At 37.2% G+C, this 17593-nt stretch overlaps 1 protein-coding gene across 1 annotated transcript in view; it reads right to left on the reverse strand.

Moving 5' to 3' along the window:
* Positions 1-17593, reverse strand: part of ARHGAP40 (Rho GTPase activating protein 40) — a 442695-nt gene that overhangs the window by 275422 nt on the left and 149680 nt on the right. The window lies entirely within an intron of this gene.

Genomic DNA, 17593 nt, shown 5'->3' on the forward strand with positions numbered 1-17593 from the left:
ACTGAAAATCCAGGACAAAAAGTAACACGAAATGGCCAGGTTTTTGTACGAATCAAGCATTTGTGTCAAATCATATTCCAAGCAGTAGGACAGTGTAGCACAGATGTGATTTGCAGGCAGGGCCAAATAGCTTTTGAAATATTAATCACTTTCTGCGATCCTAAGGTGTAGGTGAAAGAGGTGGCAGAGATGGCAGCCCTGCTGCAATGAAGTACAAGGCAGTTAGCTGCAGCAGTGTGCAAAATGTGTGCTAAGGATGTTATGGCTTGACCCCCCTCGCAAAAACATTCAGAAAATGTGGTTTCTTTTTGTCAGATTGTTAAATGGTTTTATATGTGGTTACATTATGTCACATTTTTCAATATTTTTGCAGGGAGCAAGACCTCCTGCACCATCCACAATCTGAGCTAGTTATATATACCAACTCCAAAGTCGCACCACAATGGAAAAAGGGCATAAACCCTCCACTCGTATAACTTCAGTATTTGTAATTGTTTTTCAGTTTAGATATTTTTCATTTAAGATCTTCTTCTGTTGATCATTTTGCTGTCAATCTTATGTTGTTTAGATAATCTCAGATACACCAGTATGGGGTAAGATGTCTCCTACCATTAGGAAAAAAACATTAAACTACAGAAAGTAGACAAACCTAACTGAATTCTACATGTAACAAAATTTTCACTGTAAAACAAGCACTGATTCAAATAACATGTTTATATTTTGATTCATAAAATAACTGCATACTGGAATTACTGTTTAATGGATATGAAAGTCAGGATGCCCACAACAAGAATTAGTACGGAACAGAGGAATTATGTGATGTATGAATTATGTAATATCATATGAGTACTTAGAATGGGACAGAGAAGCATAGGACAGAAGAGAAAAACAACATCACTGAACATAGATTCTATTCTGCCTTGCCTCAATTTTTCCAAAAGTGCACATTGTATCTTGGGACAGTTCAGGCCCATGACAAAATACCTGAAACATAAGACTAGAGTGAATAATTAGTGGTAATGTTTTTTGTCAAGAAATTCCACAAACCAGAGGAGGTGAAAGAGGATGTGTCAAAGTGGCCACATGCTAGACAGTAAATCAGAATGAAGTAATGCAGATCCTTGTGGCTGGAAAGGCATGTGTGAATTCACACACTGAGAAATACAAAAACGGTAAAATAAAGGATTACTCAGATAACTCACATCATATGAATAGATAATCAGTGACTGTTTAAAGAGCAAAATATGCTGTTAAGCAAAGTACACTACTGTGACGGAGTGCCCTGATTTCAGCTCATAGATAAAAAAAGACAACATTTTTGTGGTTCAAAGACTCTTTTCTCTTCTGTCAGCAGGGGGATATAAAAATATCCTGTTCTTGTAGCAGTGATAATAGTATTTTATTTCTCTTACAGGTGAAAACTAAGGAAAATCAGGAAGTACTTTAATGAAGATGGGAGAGACATACTAATGTTGAACACCAACTTACTGAAACTGAGAAACAAGGATTTAAGAGTTGCCAAAACGTAGTGTAGAGTATGGGAAATGAGTTGGGTTTGGAGGAAGCTTCTACTGCACACCTACCCACCTCCCCACTGATGAAACAAGAAAACATGAAGCATGGGATGTTTTCCTAAGGTATGAAATACTGTATGACTTCCTGGCTTGTTACACAGAACTTATGGAAATTAGATCTGGTTTGAACTAAGCATACAACAGTCGTACAATGTCATCCCCTCACTGGATTGTATGGTAATAGAATTAATAATCATGTTGTCAGAAAGAAAAGGACATTAATGGAACATATCTGTCAATCATTTCTGACACTGCTTTTTTAACAGCTTTATTACATTACAATTTAAGACACAGGCATACATACATTAACAGTTTTCTTTCTTTATAACAACATTACATATATTGCAAAATTCCTGCCATCTATTAAACGTCACTCCTCCTGAACATTACTCTCCGTGTTTTGTTTCAATAAACATCTCTGACATTGTTCATTGCTAAACGAATACCAAAATGCTGGGTCTCACAAAACTGTCAAACCTTTATGTCAAGTGGTCAGACGTATGTATGAATGTCAAGACACACTCCCTGTTTTTATTGTTCTCTCTCCATGGTTACATAACCTTAATGATGAGTGCAGCATGCTACCCATATTCATGGTCATGTGATTTAAGATTGAATAAGAAAGTAGTAGCAGAGCTTGTAGTGGTAGAAATTACAGAGGTAGCAACAATTATAAAAGAAATACACATTTTATAATTTTATATGGTTATATTTCAGGTTTACAACATGGTGGAAATTCTGGGTGGTAATGAGAGTCAGGGTAGGCGAGAGTGGGAGGGGTAGAGTGAAGAGGTGTTGGCAGTTGAGAAACAGTAAGGCTAGCAGTTGAGATTACCTTTGGTGATGTAGCCTGCTGTGTGGTAAGTACAGTTTGATTTGGTATGGTGGAATTTTTTTTTTTAACTTCAGTTCTGAAATTGGAGAAGGGGATTGTAATTCCATTAGGTGAGGGGGATTCCCATAATTTTAAAGCAAGGATGGATAAGGAGTGATTGATACATTATAGCCCAATTTGAGGGGATTGGGAGTGAGGGTGTTTGGGAGAGTTGTCTGAGGTGGTAGTGTGTGTGTTTGATATAAAGTTTGGCAGCTAGTAGTGATAATGACTTACGCTGGTGATGTCTGAAGATGAAAGAGCCTAGTAGCATTTCTACCTAGTGCTGCACTGAGAGTCATTTGGCTTTTTTGAGGGTGAGGCAGTGATAATCATGCAAATGTGAGTTAGTGATGAAGTGACAGATTTTTGTTTTGATTGTCTATAGTATACAGGAATTTTTTTATTTTTATTTTTTCTTACAGGCTGTTGACCATATTCAAGTTGGGCCAGAAGGAATCTTTTACTTGTAGCTGCCCTGACTGGGGTGGATAAGGTAATACCAAATTTTCTTAACCCAGAAGAAAAGTGAGTTAAGATTTGCCCTTGATTTCTCAGTATGGGTATGGAATGTCAGTGACTGGTCTAGCCATGAATATAGTTGAAGGTGTTGGATGTTTCTACTGGTGTTCCACAAAGGAAAATGATATTGAGTGACTTTGGTGATTTTTAAGTTTTGTGATGGTTCCATATAGCATTTTTTTGTTTGTTTTCATGGGTTTAAGAATTAGCTTGTGGTTAGTGAACTTGGAACTGAGGGAGTTATGGTCTTTTTACAGTTATACTTCAATTGTAAAATTGTTGTGGCTAGACCTAAAGATTATCATATCATCATCGTAGAAGATGAGTTATAAAGTAAGATGATCATAATGTAGTTTATTAATCAAAACAGAGAAGAGGAGCAGGACAGAACATGGGGTTACTCTCACTGAAAGATATGTAGACTGAGAGAAAGAAGAATCTTATTTCATAGGTTGATAGTTTCATAGGTGTATACTAGGTTAATGACCAATGGGGCCTTTATAAGCCCAGCCATGTAACCCAAATGCATCCCTTATGTTACTCTACCTTAGAGGTTATTTTAGGGGGGGAGGTGTTAGTTGTGGCATGCATTAATGGCTGTATCTGTCCAGAGATATAGATGTTAGACCAGGGATGAATTTCCAGCTTTCTATCCACTGGTCCAAGTTGCGCTTGAATAGTGTTAGGGAGGGGCTCTGTCTCACATGGATGGGAAGCTTATTCCAGGGAATGGAGATTCTCTGAGATACATACCTGTTCCTCCAACATGTCCTGTTTAGGTCACATGCAAAGTTTAAAAACTTAGATCTAGTAGTTATGGGGATGTTCAATTTGTGAATATGCAAAAGATCTATCAGAGTGGGATCCAAGGATGTCTTTTATGCCAGGCATAAATTGCCATTCAGCAGTCTGTAGAAAACAGAGTATAAAGACAAGACTTTGAGGTGAACTGCATAGGTCATTGTGTTCATGCTCTGTACTTTTTTGTGAAGAACCTCTGTGGATGTTCCAGTTGTTGCACATGCCTGGTCAGGTACATACCGAAGAGGGTGTTACACTCGATGGGTTTTGATGACGGCTGAGTACAGTGGCATGATAACTACATTGGACCTAGATGCCATGCCCTTACTTATAAGGTGAGTGGCATACAGTGATTTTCTTACTACCTTAGACACATATTGGTCCAAATCCAGGTTACTATCTATTCAAGTTCACAAATCTGTGAATACCGTGTCTGCTTCTACGGGTGCTTTATAACTAAGGTTGTTTTCCCTGGATGGTAGACTTCCCAAAAGGTACTATTAAGAATTTCTTGGCATTGAGTTTTAAACTGTGGCTTTGGCATCAGTAATTTGTCTGTTAGACCTTGCTGTAAGATGTTTGCCTCTTGGGGGTTTCTATAATTGTTCCTAGCTTGCAATCATCTGTAAACTTGGTAGGTCAGAGGCCCTTGGCATTGGCCTTGACTTCTGAAAAATACATGCCAAAAAGGAGTGGGCCCACCATAGAACCCTGAGGGACTCCACTGGTGACTGGCCTCTTTGTAGAGGAGGTTTTCCAGTCCTAACTTCCTGGGTCTTGTTTGTGAACCAGCTGGCTAATGAGTTACATAGGGGTTTATGCTTAATTCCATGAGTTTGTTTACAATGCCTGAGTGTGGTACTGTATCAAATGCCTTAGCTAGATCAAGATAGGCAGTATGCACAATTTTGCCTCATCCCTACATACATACAAATGTTTCAAGCATGGGCGTTAAAGCCCTTCTAGCTTGCCAATATGCCAAAACACTTGCTCCCATAATACATGCCCAGGCTGTTCTTAAAAATATCTAAACTAGTACTTGCTTTAATGTAATTTGGTAGTCTGTTCCAAGCATCAGCTACTCTGTCGGAGACCCAATTAGTACACTTCTAATTCCTACGGAATCTTCTACATAGGTTATCTGACGATTCTCTAGTACTTTTTGATAACCTGAAACATTCCCAGAGGTAGTTGTCCCTAAATACCCTATATGCCTGAATAAGATCTCCTCTTAAATATCTGCCTTGGTGACCTTCTCAAAGAAGTCCATCAGGTTCAGTAGGCATGACATGCCTTTGGCAAAAGCAAACTGGGTTGGGTCTAGTGTTTGAAAGTTCCCTACGTCATTGTTAATCATTTCTGTGATAATTTTTTCGATGGCTTTGCAAATAAGACTACTCAGACTAATTCGTTCATAGCTCCTGGAATCCACTGATGGTCCACACTTGTACAGTGGGATAGCTGTTACAGTCCTCCATTCACATGGCATGAAGCATGTGCAGAGGATATGATTGAATATCACCTCCAGTGGCATTAATAGGTCATATTCAGGCTATTTAGGAGGCATCCTGGTATATTATCTGGGCCCATCAAAGCTCTATTCTTAGCCTTAGAGAGCACAGCTAAGACCTGCATCCTACCGATATTTGGAGGAGTCATGGTAGGTGGTATTTCCTGCAGTGTTTGAGTGTGTGGGGGTAAAGTTGGAGTTGAATTTGTCAGCCAGAAGATTTGCTGTATCTACTGGTTTTGTGATTGTGGCTTCATTTACCGACAGTTTGGCACACAATTGCGTCCTGCCTATGAAGATCCGTACCTAGCAAAAGACAACCATATGATTGCCCTAGGACTGGGACACTATTTTAATCTCAACATTTGCTTTTTTGGACTTAATTAGTCCCCTTTCTTGTCTATTCCATTAGATGAGAGAGTTTGACTCTTTTCTGGCACTATACTTCTTAAGTTTAGCTATGACTTTTTCCTTTCGTTGTACAACATGTTTAATGTTGGATTCCACCATGGTTGTTTGTTTTTTTAGTTAGTTTTGGGCTTATTTCACATCAGCTTGTATGCATTCTTTGACATAGCTGTACAGAGCTTCTGTGAATAATTCTGCATAAGCTGATGTGGTGTCTGTGCTTGGAGGGGCTTGTAATTTTGACAAATTATCAATTAATAAAAGATAGTTTCCCTTGTAGTAGTTTTTTACTGTTACATGGTTTGCTGGGTTACAGAACTGATTCTTATTTTGAAGTAGACTGCTTTGTGTTCTGACCTTACCAGAGTGGACACATCATGAGATCGGGTGGGTACAACAGTGAAACATTCTCCCTTATTTTATGAGTATCAGGTCCAATATGTTTGCCTCTCTACTAAGTAAATGTACTAACTGGTTGTGAGGTCAATGAATATTGCTCCTGTCAAGATACCTTTGTCCATGCTGATGAGAATGTTGTTAGTTAGGCACCGAAGTTCTGTCAGTGTACTAAAACCTGTCCAGAATTCATGCTGTTTTAGGGTAAGTTGATGGTGTTGTTTAATGTAGCTTGACATTTGGATATAAATGATTATTTTGTAGCAACTTACCAATGGTGGGTGGGGTGAAATTAAGATGAAAGTGTGAGGGGGTTTTATGGTTTATATTTCTTGAGTGTATAATAGGTACTGTTTACAGAGGTATGGCATTATATTTTATGTCAGGCAATGCTTAAGGATGTGTTGAAGAGGTCGGATTAGAAATTCCCTGCAGAGGTAGATAAACCTGGGAAAATCTGCTCTGAGTCTGTGGGTCTTTGTGGCTATGTTTATGTAGGTTACTGACTTCCTTATGTAAAATCTTTTGAAGTAAAAGAGGGGAGATGGGAGGGAGATCTTGGAGAGTGGAGAGAGAATAGAGGTGCAGTTGATAGTTTGGGGTGGGTGGCTGAATTCTCTGATGAAGTCAGAGCATGTATGGTCCTTGATTTATTTTTAATTCTAGTGTGAACATTAACTTTGTGAAAAAGGAAAGTTGGTTGGTTTTGAAACTGTTTGCTTGGGGCCTTTGTAAGGTATGTTTAGCAAAGTTCTGAAGTTTGGTAAAGATAGAACAGCTCTCAGGGGCTAGAGTGTTTCTACGTGACTGCCAGACTTCATCTCTTAGCTTGAGGAGAGACTTATGCTCTTCTGTGAGTCATGGGATTTGTTCTTGTTTAAAAAGGTGCTTACCATGATAATAAAAATGCACTATTACTATTATTACATTATTATTGTACTGTAATATGTTTTATTGTATATTTCTTTGCTATGTTTTTCTTCAGTGTTATAATGTCTCTTACTATATTGTACTGTGGAGCTTTATCTACATTTGCTTAGCTGTTTTATTGTAAATTGTTCACTGTATTCATCTTCAGTTTTGTAAATTTTCTTGCTTACTTGTACTGTGGAGCTTTTCTCTGCTGGGCCACCACTGAAAAGGGGCTTTTCCTCAGATGGACTATCATGGTTAACAAATGGCAAATTAATAAATAAATAAATAGTATGTCAAATACAGTTTACACTTACTGTTCTGCAGTTCCAAAGGGTAATGTAGCACAAAAGTGGAGGCAGACAGCTCTCTGTGTCAGATGTGTAGGGGAGCTAGGTCACTTCCCTGTAAAACCACTGACTGACCTGGGATTTATTACTCTTTTATCAAATATATTTCCTACTTTCCATGGGATTCAGAAAGGCTTACTGCACTGTGGAAGCCATTATTTGGTGCAATAAGCCAAAGTCACTCAAACCACTTTCCTGCTATAGTGGTACATAGGCACCAGCTATAGCACAGACAGCGGTCTTGCTGTTGAAGTCGAATGCAAATGAGTGAGTCTAGGGGCCCAGCTAATGCTAATGTGATCACTCCTGGAAATAGCACAGCACCAGGAAAGCACTGTAGAGTGATAATTTCTGCACTGTTATTTATACCACGAGGAGGAAAAATGCCATCTTTTGACAGCATAAACTCAATTACTAGCATGGATGAACTGGGGCCCATAGTGTGATTGTAGATAAGTACCATAAAGCTGTGTGTTTGTCTGTGTACATGTGTGTGTGTAACAAGTATAACAGCAAAAGTATGATGTGAATGCAGCAGCAATTTACCTTTAATTATCTATAAAATAAGAGTTATTTTATATTTATGTATTTATCATAAATTAACTGGGATAATTCAGAGAATACAAATTAGTTTCAGTCATTGTTCAGGTGCAAAGTAAAAATGAATAAATACATAAACAGAGAAGATTATAACACATAATATAATGGATCTGAAAGGCACAGGCACCAGTGTCAAAAGAGTTTTCAAACAGTGGATATGACAAAATATACATGGCAGATAAAGTGTATCTGGAAGATGACAATTAAATTCACGTAGATCGAATCTGGAATCAGTATGTGCAAATGGATGTTTACTTCTTAGAATAATTTGTAATTTAAAGTAATCAAATGGACAGGGAAGCAGTTAAAAGTTAGGGGAGAAGAAATATGAAATACATTATATATATTCCTTTTAATTTGGTCTATAAATGAAAAACATATGGCAACCCTATATCATATATTACAGTCTCAAAACAAGAATCTGCACAGTTTGCCTGCATGGCTTGATGATGTGGTCCTAAAAAGTGACAATAATAATGGAAAATTCTAAATGTGGGTGCATGGGGGGGTGCAAGTATGAATGCTGAGATTAGGTAAGACAGAAGATGAGAAATAACAATGAAAGTCAAATGCTCTTCTACAAAATCTACCAACGTTCTAATAAGTGTGCACTATTGTGTAAATATTCAGTGTTTTGTCATCTAACTCTCAATGTGTAGTGAATATAGTGAAACTGGGAGCCTCAACAAACCACATATTGGAGTCATACACATCATCGTGACATAGTTCAAACCATATATTGGGGTGATACACATCATAGTGACAGTTCAATCCACATATTGGGGAGATACGCATCATCATGACACAGTTAGAACCACATTTTGGAGGAATATACATCATCATGACATAGTTCGAAAATCATACCTGCAAATTATGTAATTGATGTAAGATTGATTTTATATATTTAAAAGCAGAATCCACCATAACTATGATTTAAAATATCATCTATATTCAGCCTCAAAAGCTATTCCTCATTAATATTACAGTTATTATAGTGATGACCCCTGTTTATGAGGATATGGCCACAGATTTTGTTACAAATAAGTACTTGGATTTTTTTTGTTATGCAAATTAGATGACGTTCAGTTGAGAACTATTAGTTGTATTAATAGACAAAGAAAATTCACAGAATAATGCTAAACAAGCAAAAAAAAATAAGCAAATGGAATTTCCCATTTAAAACTTGTGTTTATGCTTTTTGCTCTTTTTTTGGGGGTATTCATTTTTTTACCCATATGGACTATTCTGCCCATTCCAGAAGCATCTTGTTAATCTCTTTCTGGCACTACACTTTAACTGCTGGTGTACTGACAGCAGTACAATCTGCAGTTTTTACAGAAACAGTCCCTGTCCTGGTTCTTTTCTCATCCCCTCACCTTTTGACCCTGTCCAGTATTAGACTGGTGAATTAAGTTACTGAGAAACTGTTTCAGCTTTCCAACCTCCAGAGCACCTGCAGCTCAATTACACTTTAATGACTGGGTGTGACTCAGTACTGGAGCTTACCGTTTCTTCATGACATGTAGCATCACTCTCTGATCTCTTAGTCAGACCAGCTAAATTACTCAGATGCCTGAAAACTTCGTAGTTGTGGAGCTGTACATGATTCTCTGAAATTTAAGTCCAACTGCAACTGAATAATGTGAAACTCTGCATTAAACGGTCTGATGGCTGATGATGACTCCCTCAGTTATGAATCAGATGGGCACCTTTCTTCTGATCCTGAAACTCTCCTCTCACAAACTGTCATATCTTTTGCAATGATTGCACCTTGTGTTTTTTTCCCCTACTTCATGCTGCTGTTACAGTATCGGTACATATGCTTTGTAGCAACTTATGTTTGTTGGCTAAAGCTGGCTTATGACCAATTTTGCTAATAGGAATTGTCACAGGGTTTCCTTGATTGGTATTTCCTGCCTTTGATATACTGTAACATGACTGTGATATCTTTTAAGGAAACAGTGAATACACAATGCAGATGTGGTATACAGAGGAAATAAATAACAAAAGCTATATCCTTAATTTCTGTTTGGCCATCCTGAAATCAATGGAATTCAATACCATGCACAATAGTACTCCTTTACATACTAAAAGGGATATAGTTCATCTTCATGGAATATTCTAGAGCTTAACAGTAGTGCTCCTCCTCATGAAAGCTGAAAGACGTCAGTGAGATTTGTGAACGCCTTCCACTTTGCACAAGATGTGTGTGTTACAAGCCAGTGACAACTACATGGTCAAAAGAGAGAATCTAGAACTCCACAAACTACCATTGTTGCAGCAAAGGTATACAAAGTACCCTAAAGTATAAACAGCAGAAATTAGTAATATAGAACTTCATTGTTTTTTAACAGAGTCTGCATACTGACTTTAGTGCCATATTTCAAAAAAAACTAGTAGTAGTGCCTGCCTGGTATTAAAGGTATGTCCTCTCCCTACCTAGCAACAAATGGAGTTTAAACATGAACATACATTTCTGCTGCACCTGATGTCTCTTAAACCCCACACTGTATCCAGCAGACAGTCAGAAATCTCAGCATACTCCTTCCTTATCCATCAGACTTCAAATGTATTCATGCACTTGAATCCAAGCACTGTCAAAGATAAAAATAACCGCAACAGAAATACAATGCAGTTTTGTAAGAAAGCAAATAATACTATAAAAAAAGTCAGTAACATAAAAAAACAGTCAAGCTCCTGTACCTGATGGAGATCGACCGGATGGCAAGAGACCAGTCTGGAACTGCTATTCCTGGATTGCGTGCTAGGTAGCCATGTTTGTTGTTCCTGATAAGAGGAGGACCCCCCCCCCGCCGCCTGCCTGAGACTGACATTGTGACTTTGAATTGATTGGATGTCTCTTGTTTAAGTGAGGAAGGCACCTTTGTCCAGGTCAGTGCCCGACCCTGCTAAGCTGCAGTTTGCTGCATGCTTTGGAGTTAGTAGCATGGTAGCCAAGATGCCTTAACAGGTAAAAATATGCTGTGTTCTAGCTGCTAAAAGGTAGGCTCTTTGATTTTTATGTTTATCGCTACTGTTAATCAAGTGTTGCCTAGATATTTAGTATACCTGCTTAAATGCAGCTACCATTGACTTAATTGTCCTTTTTCCATGAAAAGTAATTTATTTTCAGCACATACCCCTTTCAGAACCCATCCCGTAGTGGTGGTGCTGTGGTAGCGTTGTCGTCTCACAGTAAGATGCTGTCTGGTTCGATTCTCAGCTAGAGCGTCTTCTGCGTGGAGACATGTGTGAATGGGCGTACCTTCGTTGAAGGTTGTGCGTCAGGGCTGTCAGCATGTAAAAATCAACTACCAATCATTAGCGGACCGGAGTTCCGCTGTGGCGACCCCTAACCAGGAAAAAGCCAAAAGACACAACAACAACCCCTTTCAGAACCCACCACTGTATAGCACTGAAAAGTCTAAATGGGTTAGAACTGTCACATCATCTAACATATACACAACTTCTTACTACCTATAAAATTATCCAGCATCCATTGGCCTGTCCAGCTCTAAAAAACATTCTACACAACTATGTTCCCAATTGGTCATCATACCTCTCAAATGTCCAGATTTTCACAGAATGTCCACATTTTTGCCTCATATTTTTGGTCTGTTCCTCATAAAACTTGTGATTTTCTGGATTTTTCTGGCAAATCAGTGAGGAATTAATTCACTAAATAATGACGGACATTTCAGTTTCAGACTCCATATCCTTCAGAAAATGTATAGTAACACAAGACCTTTTATTCTAACAACTTTCTAAGTTTATAAGAGCAATATTTAAAATATCAGAAAAACCAGAAACCACAGAACTATTCCAAAATACACAAAACCAGACACTGGTCAGAAGAAACGGTTACATCAGTATTTTAATAAACTATACTGTTAAAAACAAAAGATTAAAAGCTTTTGACTGATTTTAACTTAGACTCTGTCTTCATCCACCCTACTTTCTACCTATACATCTCTTAACTCATTTTCCATTCATTTCATTTATATCTCATAACTAAATCAACTTTCTGCTTTCCACCCTTTGTAAATAACTCAGTACTCTGTATTGTGGCAATTATCTCACTGCATAGTTATTTAACTATATTTGTACAATAAGTATAATAAGTCTATGCATACTAAGGATCTTATCTATTCTGTTATTGTAAAATTTATTTTAATTGTATTCTGACTGACATTTTGATATTACATAACTTAAAAGATTTTGTTTATAGTGCATGCACTGGAGGTTTTCTCCCAGGCCTCTGTTGAAAAGGGGGCCTTTGTGCCCAGCCAGACTTCCCCAGTCAGCAAATGTAAAATAAACCAAATAAATAAAATAAACAAGTATACGTTCTGAGAATGTTCCAGAGCTAGGTATGGCCAGACTTAGTCTAAGGTAATTTAGAATAACATTTTGCATAAGAAATTAATTTAAAATGGCAGAATGCATCTTTGGTATTAATTAAAAGCAAGGAGGAGGACTTTTTCCTGAAGAAGTACAACTGGAACTTATCTTAATGAGGGCTTTGAGGACAATTACTGCTAAAGAATAAGAAGAACTGGGTTCAGCTCTACATGGAAGAATTTTCAGAGCTTCTTATATGTTACTAAGAAGAAGAAGAAGAAGAATCTTGCAATTGCTGAAAGGAAAGGAAGTGACTGCACTGTCATCCATACTGGAATATATACATACATATATATATATATATATATATATATATATATATATATATATATATATATATATTCCTTCTTTGGATTTATCTTCACAGACTGAGAAAATCTAATGTAAATAACAACAACAAAAAAATATCTCATCCAATTCCATTCTGACTTCAGCTCAGTGTTTTTTTGTTTGTTATTATAGTTATATTTCATTCTATAGAAAAAATATGTTTTTAGTATGGTATCTTTTCTCTTGTTACATTTTAAGTAAAAATATATTGAATTTTAAGTTAAAATGTAGATTTAATTTTGTACTTGAGATAAACTGACCTGTGGCCCAGCACCATGGTACATAGAGTTGAAGATCTGTCAATGTCCCAAATGATCCATATTTGACTGGTGGCATAGGACCTGAAGAGGTCATGTGGGGAAATTTTGTGTCTGAATGGCCAATAGCAGCTCATGCATCCTGGGTAGAGGAAGGTGGCTAGGTCTGACGTATCAGCGACTCCTGTCAGAGGGGGGTAGGTGAACACTCAGGCGGAAATGCAAAACAGGCCTGCACTGTTACAGTGGTGATGTATACTACCATGTGAAAAAGGAAGATGTACACAGAAACATGCAGGCCTCTCACAGATCCAGCAGCCACAGTACAGTCCACAGGATGCAGATGTGGTATGGGTTAGCTTAAGGAAGAACCCACTATGGGATCACAAACAGGTCTGCTCACCCTTACCAGATGCTCACCTTCTAGGGGAACAGATGGACTGAATAAGATGGGAAAAATAGCCCTTCGGGCTCTCACCCATTCTGGAGATGCATGGCTTTCCCCTGGAAGGAAAAATGAGCTGATGGGAAACAAGAAACATAACTATTAATCAAGCCCCACAGCATAAATCAAAAAAGAAAGAAAAGATAAACTGGCCCCTTAAACTAATCTGCTGATAATAGTTCTGTCAGTTGAGTAGCATTACTTGTGCCTACCAGCTTGTGGTGTCTGGATCTGTTTTCTTAAGTTATGATTCAATATCTTCATGGCATTTCAGCTGATCAGAGCTTCTGTGGTTGAGAGTAAACAACACAAAACGTGTCTATTGTGAGAGTTGAAATTAAGATAAAAGAACACGGTATCCTTTAGGGTGCATAATAATCAAATCATTTTACACTTCAACACATAATATTACAAATCTAAAATCAACATTGTTAGATATCAACTTTTGCAAACAAGAAGAAATGAAAAGCATTTTTACAGGACAGCAAGCCTTCCAAATATCTCACATTTCCCCTTTTCTAAATATGATAACTAAAAGACTGCTCAGCATTGCAGTAAGGGGAAAACTTCCATATGTCTAGAATACCATGATCTCCACAAACACAACTCACACTATGGGAATAAATGGGGTGCTGCTATAAACATTTGCTGAATCCTAATCTGACCAAAACCACAATAGTGTACTATGTGAACCTATTTTTGATTTCACCTGCGTTTGACAGTCATTACCTCAGCAATGGTGACACTGATATTCACAAAAACATTAACATTGTTGGTGCAGTCTTCTTACTGGGTGTACAGGAATTCTTGTAGGTGTCGTTGATGTTACTTCTCAAGGGTTTTCATATGCCAGTAAGTCAGTCAGTTTCACATTCACAAATAAATCATAGGGATGCTACTTGAACTGCATACTTCTGTCTGGGTACAGTCTCATGAGTTGTGGCTGGGGGAGATGTACCAGAGCAGGTTTCCAATGGGTGAGTCTACCAATCCCCTCTGACTCTGGGTGTGTGCTGTTAGGAAGAGGTATTAGCAATGATGTGATTATTGCAGAAATGCATCCTTAATCTTTCTCCTGATGATACATTATTGAGGGTCGTTCAGAAACTTTGAGCAGAATGATAGCATATCTTTGTTGAATAACAGTACCAATTTTTGGTAAACTTCTGCAAACATATCTGATAGACTTTGCAGGTCACTGGCACAGTCATTATCATACCAAAGGATATATCTCATCATAAATGCATTTATTTATTTAGTTAGTTATTATTTCATTTTACATTTGTTGACCAGGCTGGTCCAACAGGATATATGTCCATTTTCAGCAGAGGCCCAGGGAGAAAAGCTCCAACAAACACAAATATTAGTTATTTTACATGACTAATTCTAAAAATACAGGTACATCACACATTTTTAGCAATTCTTTACATTTCTTTACATTGCTGGTTGAATAATCGTTATACATGAAATGATTTGGGAAATAATACAGGAAGATGTTTGTAATGACATGAGATTACTATATGAAAACACACTCTCTTTATAGATTAACAGGGGAGCACCTACTTGGTACAGAAAGAGTACCATGTATCCAGTGATAAGTGAGGAAGTTAGTCAGGGTTAGCACAAGGGCATAACCAATGTGTTTTGAGGTATAGTTTCAGTTTGTTTTTAAAAAGTGTTATTGAGGAAAGCAAGGTCAGGTCACTAGGGAGTGAGTTCCAGGTTATGCCAACAGTGTTAGAGAACAAGGAATAAATATTAATTCATGTTTTCATTTGAGATGGTATGAATTCACAATGGGATTCTATTAGGATTTTGGCAGTGATGGGTATAAAATAGTTTTGTTAAATATGGTTAATGATTTACCATACCTTTGAGGTAAGAGAATGACTCAGGTTCCAGTGCTGCACACACACACACACACACACACACACACACACACACACACACACACACATAAATGATATATCCAAAAGTGGTAAATAAATGCAGTAAAGCATATATATTAGCTTGTCCTATGAATTATCAAGGCTAAACTCTTATGTAAAATTCATGGCTGTATTATCTCTGGAGCACAACTGCTCATAGCAAAAAATGAATGAAACACAATTCATCAACAAACAATCCCAAAAGATTTTTGAAGGTAGTACACCTCCCTGCACCCATGGCAACCTTATATATTAACTCCAAAACTGCATTGGCTAAAAGAAAGAGCAAAATGCACTTTTAAAGCACTTTCTTCAAGAAACTGACTAAACAATATTGCAGAGATGTAAAACAATATGTAGCACATGGAGTGACATGATTATATTCCAAAACTGGAAAAAAGATAAACTGTAAAGTGCTTCTGTAGCATGAGACCTGACCATAACAGCACTTTAAAAACTGAGTAATAATTGTTACACATCCCCTAAGCAATGTTATGGTTGGGTCTTATCCAAGGAAAGTTACTTCACTCTAAATTGTCTGTGTATCTTGTTTTGTATTCTCTCCAAGGAACTTTATGACACCAATAACTTAATCAGAGAAATATTTAAGCATCATCCTTGACTTTTTTCTCTAATGATATTTATATGCTGTCTGTATGACAGTACTTGCTAAGTGCTTTATTGGCTATCAACTCCAATAAAACACGTTGTGCTTTTTTTTTCCTTTTGTGACTGGTAGTATATGGAATAGATAAAAACCATGCACTGCAAAGAGTTAGGATCGGGTATCACCAGTTCTAATCAATGATCATGTGTTGTCAACATAGAGGCCAAGAATTACTGTCACAACTTCCATCTCGAGGTGAATTTCGTGGCATTCATCTCTGAAACACATAATAATATGGTTACAGTTGGAGACCTGATCATAACCTTCTATGTTTTCCAGTATCAGTTAGTGAAGGAATTCCATGGCATAAAACAACTGCATTCTTTGTTTTAAATCAGCACATAGGTTCATAGGTGTGTACTAGTCTAATGGCCCTGGAGCCTTTAGAAGTCTAGCCCATAGATGTGCCCTGGCATTGTGCCACCCGATGTTCGTTTCCAGTGCCTCTATCAAGTAGAGCCAGTGGAGTGATCCCCAGGGTGAACTTTCTATTTCCCATCCACTCATCACGATTTCTCTTGAAGGGAAATTGACACTGAAACCTACCAGACTCAAGAGCCAACATCTGACAAACACGAGGGTCAAAAGTGTTTTTAAATTATCTTTATCCCAGAATTTCAGTTTACCCACTTACTAGTCAAGTTCATATGCTAAACAGTAAAAATGAATGCACTTTTCTGGAAAACCACTTTTGCATTTTGTCTGTGGAATATCTTTTTGGAACAGCATTTTGAAGTGGTAGTAGTAAAGTTTAGAGCACAGGGTATATAGACAAGAAGCTAAAATGTGTATAGAAAACTTAGTAAATTTCTGAAAGATAATTTCAAGGCCACTGTGCAGAAATCATCCATCAGAAAAGGTCTGCGCAATGACAGAGCTGGGGTTCTGTGAGCAGACTGAATCTCAAACTATTAAGATGACACACATACAAATGCTTTACAGTTTTGTGGATACTGACAAAACTGTAATTGACAGTGTGGTGGTGTTCACCTCTTACCCTTCCCTGCAGAGTCCAGAGTAGATGACAATACTTATAGCCTTTTGTTACATCATTTCACTTATCAGTATGCAGTGTTGAGGAAGTGTTTGCATGACAGCTTGTCCTATAGTAGGAAGCCTTAGATCTAAATTCATTCTAGAAATATTGACTGAAAGCAAACCTTTACTAAATTAAACACAAGTTCATAGTGTTGCTGACTTTGAGTAATTCTTTTTTTTTTCAAAACAGGTTTATTGTTTTAACATATAAGAGAAATATCATAACAATTTTATACAAGTAATTAAAAATAGGTATTATTATAATATTCAACAAAACAACTAAAGTATTTACAAAGACATCCACTACAATCAGATCAATTAATTAAACTAAAATACCGTGCTATTGAAATTAGAATTTTTTTAACAAATTTTGTAAATTATCCCATACAATATAATATGATGTTTTTCTAGTTGTTCTCATTCTAATTGTGCTTATTTCCATATGGCACATTATATTCATAACATTTTTAAATTCATTGAACGAAGGAAGTGTATCTGAAATCCAATTTCTAGTTATTATTTTCCTGGCCACTGCTAGGATAGACCATAACAAGGGAAGCTTAATCTTTTAACACATTGA

Source organism: Protopterus annectens, chromosome 12.part0 (genome assembly GCF_019279795.1).
Source record: "Protopterus annectens isolate FY-2018-M chromosome 12.part0, PAN1.0, whole genome shotgun sequence".
Lineage (NCBI taxonomy): Eukaryota > Metazoa > Chordata > Ceratodontiformes > Protopteridae > Protopterus > Protopterus annectens.